The following is a 7,967-nucleotide window of genomic DNA, read 5'->3' as shown; positions in this document are numbered from 1 at the left end:
CCCTCTCTCTCTCTCTCTCTCTCTCTCTCTCTCTCTCTCTCTCTCTCTCTCTCTCTTTCTTTCTCGCGGCAACGATGGAATTGAACGGGTTGCGGGTTGAAAGACGTTGCGGCCACGAAGGAGATATGCACGCCACCGACCCACATTCGCCCCCGTTCTCGTATACAATCGATTCTTCTTTCGACGCCGTACCGCGACCGTCTCCTCTCCTTTGGACGCCGTAGCGAAACCGAGCGAAATTTATCGCCGACCCCGCGATCGTTCTAATGCGGCAGACAGAGAATCAGCCGTGAGTTGGCGGGAGTGGCTTCTGCATCCAGCTGATCGCGCACGTAGACGCGGAAACTCGTAGGCATGGACAGCTGGCTCTCTCGGAGACAATTGTATATCCACGTCATCCGGTGACATATTCTCTTTTGTTAATTCCCTTTTATAAAATTTGTTCTCTTTCAAAAAGTTTTATTAGTTCATTACGACGCATGGTCCATCCAATCAAGTTAATCATCGTCGAATTCACGGCGACTGTCGGTATTCAACTCTTTTCCATGGATCTTTAATTTTCGAAGGCCCGATCTTGCTTGAGTAAAATTTTTTATAAAATAGTCATAAAATAAAATAGATTTAAAAGACGCTCTAGATGAAGAGTTTTGCGGTCCGAATTGATTGAGAAGCACGATTTTCTGGATGTGCGTAATTATGCGCTCAATGAGAAATCGCTACTTCGCGAGTTGGGTTCACGAAGAATATAATTCCTTTTAGGATGAATTGATAATGCTGCATATCAATGGAATCATTACTTTGCCGATATCAAACATTGGGAGAGGATCCAAAATAAGTGTACATAATTGTGTGCACTGGACCTCAAAGGGTTAAACATTTCTCGCTCTGCTGCGAAAACTGTAAGAATCGCGCGACAAGGGGGATCAGTATAGTGCATTCGTCCTTCTCAGAATGACATTAGTTGCCCTAATTAATTAATAATCAATTTTGCGAGTGGGGGTAAGTTTGGAAAGCCCCTTGCAAGGACTCGCCGCGCTCGTAAGCGCCGCCGGGCCTGGGAAGATACGGGAGTTGCCGAATTGCGACGGCGGCAGCGTTACGCCGCATTATTTACGACGGTGCAGACCGCGTGACCAAAATTCTATCAGTTAGCCGGGAGAGAGGTTCGCGCGCGACGGCCATTCTCGCGCCCATAATTTTCACTCTCCGCCGTTCGGCGGCGACGACGACGACGGGCATTTAAAGTCGCTCACGGAGAAAGAAGCTCCTCCGCGCGACAAGGGGTGGCAAACGCGCGCGGGGAGAGAAACGACGCGCACGTATCCACCCCGCGCGATTCCGCGTACGAACTTATTCCGTGGCATCGACGATCCCGCGGGCTATATAGGAATGCACGAGCGCGACGAGCCGCGCCGTGAGAGACGAGGGTGAGGCGTTTGATTCCGAGCTGCCGAGTTTACGAGCCGGCCGTGACGTAGTCGTGCAAACTGCGCCGCCACCCGAACGCACGTATACACGCGCGCGATCTGACTCCCGCGCGACGTACACCCCCGCCGCGTAAGCGTATCTGTCGCTCTCTCTCTCTCTCTCTCTCGCGCGCGCGCGAGGGTGGCGCGCGCGTACGTGCGAGCGCGGTGAGGAGACGGCTGATACACGCGCACACATTCAAGAATCGTGCGCGTCCGTACGCGCGCGAGGGAGCACACGCCCGCGATTATAACGTCACATACCGGTTATAAGGTATACAAGCCGACGCCCGGAGGCTGGCTGCGACGGAGGTGGAAGCGCGCGTCGGGCGCCGGGGGCAGCGGTGGCAGCGGCGGCGGCGGCGGAGGAGGAGGAGGAGGAAAGAGATGCCGGAGAAGGTAGCGGCGGAAGAGAAGGAGGGGTGGAGGTGGTGGAAGCGGAGGTCGACTCGCAAACGTGGAGGGAGGACGGAATGTTCGGATTATCACGAGAACCCCGTGGAATCCGTGGCACCGCGGGGACGGAAAACGGGGCCGGCAGATAAGAACCATAGCCGGTGTGTCACGTACCGCTTTGAGTGTGATGGTCGTCGTTCTCCTCCCATCCTCCTCCTCTCGCTCCTCTCTACCCTGTTTCCCACCGTTCGCCTCATCCGCGTGCCCGTGCCTTGCCCGCGCCCTTACTCGTTTCTACCCTCTCCCTCTCTCTCTCTCTCTCTCGCTCGCTCGCTTCTCTTTCGCGCGCGCAATATACAAACCCCATCGCCGACGACCTGATCTGCGCGAACTTGGAGATTCCCGTTAAATATCCGCCCTCGCATGAGACTCTTCGATTTTCGTGTCACACGGGTGGTCCGCGCGGGTAGTCTTTCCTCGTCGACGACGTCTAGTATGTGTTTAATGTTCCTTACGAATGTCTCATGTATTCCGTAGATGTCGCAATTTTCAAGTTGGGCTCCTTCACCCCAAAGGGATTCGATATTACCGAGCGTTCGACCCGCGACATTTCATCGCTTCCCCGCGGAGGCCCGTCTCCTGGACGCATTTTGTATTGTTCTTGCGGATGCCGGAGACTTGGACGTCCTGTTGCCGAGATCCCGACAGCTCTTTCATTCGAAAATTCCGTTTCTACTCCTCTTGAAATTCCGAGCGAAGTCAGCGACGCGGAAATCGTTCCTTTGGATTGCGCGGCTTAGCGAGTGGTAAGGTCCCCGAAGAATTGTTGGGGAAAATCCCACGTTGTGTCGGAAAATGTACCATTGTTTGCAATCAGTTTCTATATCTCGAGAACATTTACACCAAAAGTTTCTGTTAAGTACCTATCTGCCCAACTGTTCCTCGCAAACTTCTTTTCATGAGATGTCGCGATACACGGCGCATCGTCCTGACCCTCGCAAGTCTCTTAAAGACAACCAAACCGATACCATCCCACACGAGACTTGTGTGAACCAGTGAATATTTCAAACCAAGCGACTGTGTGGACTGACTCGACCGAAGGGCAAAGTGATGGAGCCGTCGTCAAGCTTAATGTTCATTGAAATTCGACACTGTTTCCACTTTCACTCAATATTTGTTCAACGCGAGAATACACCGCGCCAAAGGGAACGATTGTATCGAGCACATCCGTGAGGATCCCACTTTTTATGTAAGCCAGTTACGCGACGGTGACGTCCGCAAGTTATTAAAGATCAGACGGGAGATGAAAGTAAGATATTCTTTCGGGATGGATGACATTAGAAACTGGGTTAAAAAGCCACGACCTCGTGACTAGAGCATCCGCCGTCGTAACTCAGCTTCGTTAACTCGGAACACCGTGGAAGGAGCGAGGAAGCGCGCAAGGGTTATGGCACTCGAGATAGCAAGGCAAAGCGTAGGTGGAACGGGGAAAGCAATCAGAACTTGGGCCATTGCTAGATATTACGTAGACGTGAGAGATGTCTCCTCAATCATATTAATTGCCGAGATAACCGCTGCTTCGACGGCGCCCGCCGCTCTTAGCCTCCCCCACTGTCTCCTCCCCCTCCTCCTCCTCGTCCTCCTTGCTAACGTCTCGAGACATACACACGAGATTTTCTCATATGCATTTTCACGCTGGGCTCCGCAATAAATGTATCCAATTTAGATCGCAGACAGCTCAAAAGATTCTTTTATCGTGGCTGCTTAATCGCGAGATCGCATCGAGAGAGAGAGAGAGAGAGAGAGAGAGAGAGAGAGAGAGAGAGGGAAGGAGGAAGGGAGGGAGGGAGATAGGGAGACGTATCAAATACAACAATTTTTCAAGCGACCTCTGATGTGGAATTTAGAACGAATATTTTCTAGAGGCCTTGCCTGGGAAAAATTTAAAAAGAACAAATCTTCCAGCAGCAGTCTCCCTGTCTGGGGGGAGAGAAAAAATAGCTTCGCCAAGTAACAAGGCGTTCTTCAATATTCAAAGTTTTCGTGCCGGAAGAGAAATCACTGACGTATGCAACAGGTATTGCTTTCCTCTTTTACGCCCCGATAACGACTGCTGACTCTTCACGGCGAGTCTGAGTGCCATCATCGCGAAAGATGCGCGATCTCGCCAGTCTCACCTTACCTATCAGCCTCCTCTTCGAAATTCGCGGTACTTCGGGAGTTTTTTACGACGCCGAGATGGTGAACATCTTTGCGTTCTCGTTGCTAATTAGCTCCCGCAAGCGCTGAAAGCAATAACATACTGATTTTTTCAATGACAATTTCGAAAATGGAGAAAATAAAATTACGTCGCGACACACGAAATCTTCCAATGGTTTACATTTCAGGCTCTCTGAAAAAGGATGCTCTTCGACGTGTGTTGGGATAACGTTAAATATATTAGTCAGCATTTGTACGTATCGCGTGTACAATCTGGAACGTCGTTACTTTAAACCGATTCCACATTTTTAATTAGTTCCACGCCTTCGTATCTAGACTGCACGGAACACCTATCTTATAAACGACGATAGTAAATTTCAACGATTAGCATATACGCGCTGCGGAAGTGTACGCTGCACGCTCCTTCGCGTACTTACGGTCGTTCATAGCATGTAAATGTTGCTACGTGGCTGGCAGACAGCGACTCAGCGTATATAAAACAAACCAACCGACTCTTCTCAGGACAGACGAGTTTGCCCTGAGCAGCCCTGATTCAGCTCGACGTGGCGTAGCCTTATGTCAACAGATACCTCGGTACCGCTAATCACTCACCAAAGTAAATGCACACTCGGAAAGTTTCGCTTTTCCGAACTCCGCCACACGTGACGCTAAGTATCGTTGTCTCTCGTCTGTGGCGCGACGCCACATCTTAATGAGCGCGCCAATTACCAGCACGCCCGATTAATTATGTCGATACTTCCGCCGGAGCGTCGCGTAATCGAGTATCGCAACGCGCAACGTCAATAATTCATCCAGAAAAAGAAATATATAATTTTATCATTAATGGAATCCTTTGAACCCTACTTTCGTAGGAAAATATCATTCTACTGCTTAAGAAAGCGTTTGCTCAGTTTACACTAAAAAGAAATATTTGAAAATTTACTTGGGGGATATAAAATTTATTTCTATAAAGTGTGAAATTTACTTCTGTGAATAAATTTTATATTCCACGCGAATGAATCTTCAAGAATTTTTTTTTTTAAACGCGTATCTTCCTTCTCTTAAGGGGACTGGAGGATCAGACTGTTAATCGTGTTTGTTCTTATATAATTTTTTATGATTGAGTGAATATGCGAAAGTGTAATTTTGATGTGTATTTATACAACATATAAAGAGAAGCAAAATATAATTTTGATGATCAAATACTCAATATAAGTGTATGGTACATGCAGTTAAAATATATTTCGTTTTTTTTTTCAAGGTCGTCATTTTGCAATAATATCTTGACTTTCGGTGGTTCAATTAATCTGAATTTTATATAGAAAATTTCTGTAAGTTTGTCGTTATCATGTAAACCACTATAATAGAAATTGAGTAAAAGTTAACAAAATTGCAAGTATCTTAACGAAATATTATTAAATTTTCAGTTCTTTTATAATAAAAAATTAATATTTTAAAATTAAATATTTTCACGAGTTTGTTAGTGATTCACACGATAACGACAAGCTTACGGAAATTTTCTATCTAAAATTCAGCTTAATTAAATCACCAAGATATTACTGCAAAATGACGATCTTGAAAAGAAAAACGAAATAAATTTTAACTGCACGTACCATACACTTATATTGAGTATTTGATCATCAAAATTATATTTTTCTTCTCTTTATATGTTGTATAAATACACGTCAACACATGTTTTACTACTCAAAGCTTATAATACAATCTATTCTGAATTTCTGTTTAACTTATCCGAGTCGAAATTTGGATTCTACTTTTGGTCTCACTATTCAATAGCTATTTGGACGTTAAAAAAAAGTAAAAAGGGAAATTTTGAGCATCATCAAAGTCAAAGTAAAAATAAATCGCAATTCATTCAGTTTGTCATAAAAAATTGTGAAAGAACAAGCACGATTTTCAGGCAATCTGATCCTCCAGTTCCCTTAAGTAATGGTTATCTTGAACAAGAAATCTCGAGTCGAAATTTTGACCCTATATTAAATCTTGAATTCTACAACGTAGTAAAATTTAAGTTGGCAAAATAGGTTTAATTCTAATGATACAATTTATCCATACTTTGGCTCTGATGATGTCCGAAATATTCCTTTTCACTTTCTTTAGCGTTCAAATTGAATAGAATAGTGAGGCAGAAAGTAGGTGATTATTTTATCATTCGCACCTACGAGCTACGTGGTAGTTTGTAATGTGAGTTGTAGTAGGTATGTCAGTGTCCTCGTTGCGGGTGAATCGTAAATAAAATCTTCGTATAACTCTTTCACTTTAATACTCCCACTCCAACGTTCATTGATCGATAATTCGAAACCAAGCTCTAGCGTGTGTGTAATTATGCCGGTTCGTGTTCATTTAACATTTCTTCGTAGTGCATTTTCTTACCCAAGAAAAGTATGCCATAAAAAAATAGGATTAAAATTTTGATTCGGGATATTCTCCTGATGATACCCGAGTCAAAATATTGGCCCTGTGTTAAATCTTGAATTCTACAATGCAGTAGGAGCTAAGTTAGCAAAGTAGGTTTAATTCTAATGATACAACTTATTTTTACTTTGACTTTGATGATGCTCAAAATTTCCCTTTTTACTTTTTTTAACGTCCAAATAGCTATTGAATAGTGAAACCAAAAGTAGAATCCAAGTTTCGACTCGGATAAGTTAAACAGAAATTCAGAATAGATTGTATTATAAGCTTTGAGTAGTAAAACATGTGTTGAATGGAATAGTACAACTAAAAATAGAATGAAAATTTCGACTTGAGTGATCTTGAAATATCACAAATTAAAAAGGAAAAAGAGTTTGTTATTATTTGAAAGGACACGTCGCTGATCCTCAAGTAACCGTCGATTTCCTCGCCGAGGAGAGATCGAGGTCACAAATCGGCCAAATTGCAATCGAAGAGACACACATGTAGTTGAGCAGTGCTCTGTGTAAAAAACAGTTAAACGCGAAGCACGACGCTAATCTGGCTTCGAATTCGTTAACAGTGGCGACAACGTTAATTCTTCCCCGCCTATGTCACATATTTTCCCTGGCGAGAAAAAGAGCAGAGGGAAAAGTGGTCGGCAGCGCGCAACGGGGGGAACGGGCAGTCTCCCTCTTGTATTCGACGTTATCCGCGAACACAGTGCGGGTGCATAGATATCGACCGGCGTTGCCATCGTTCCCCATAAAATACAAGATCGAAGTCGTGCCGGGAAGGTAGTGGTGTACTGCAGTAATGCTGGAAAATATCCGCGTTTTATTAGGTCGATCGGCCGGGGATAATCGGCGACAATCAAGTTTCACGGCGGTGATTGGGGGCCGCGCATAGCCCGATGCCAAATGCAGCTGCATATGCATGACGCAATCTCATATCCACATCCGCACCCTCGTGTGGTAGAGGCAGCACATGGCGAAGAGACGCGCAGAGAGGAAGGAACGGGGCCGGCGGGGCGAGAGGAGGGGGTTGCATCGGGCACGCAGTGGGAGGGGGTGGCTTCGATTCCCACCGCGGTGTGTCATTACTCGTCATTATCCACCTATCAAATCGCTCAGCAATAACTATCTGACCGTTGCTGTTACACACTCCTGACCCCTCCGCGTCCCGCGCGCTCACGCCTCCCCCTCCTCCGCCCCGCCATGAGCCAGGCTTACCAGCAATCAAAGCGTCTCCATTCCTGAACCACTACTGGATGACTGCGTTGGCAACCACTGTTCAAGGCTGATCACCGAAATTCCATATCCAGTGATCCGGTCGAATGAAAATGTGGCACGATACTAATGCCTGATTAATTTCTGTCGGATTAATAATGTGCGACCGTCCGCTTGGCCCCGTTCATTTTACTAGTTTAATAACTGTGCCGCGCTCTTCTTGCCCGACATTGATTGTCCGGCGCGGCACGCGGTTTCAGCGGCG

This window comes from Odontomachus brunneus, unplaced genomic scaffold (genome assembly GCF_010583005.1).
Source record: "Odontomachus brunneus isolate Ranch 3 - 2012 unplaced genomic scaffold, Obru_v1 Obru_scaffold_051, whole genome shotgun sequence".
Lineage (NCBI taxonomy): Eukaryota > Metazoa > Arthropoda > Insecta > Hymenoptera > Formicidae > Odontomachus > Odontomachus brunneus.
Note: the sequence above shows the minus strand (reverse complement) of the source record.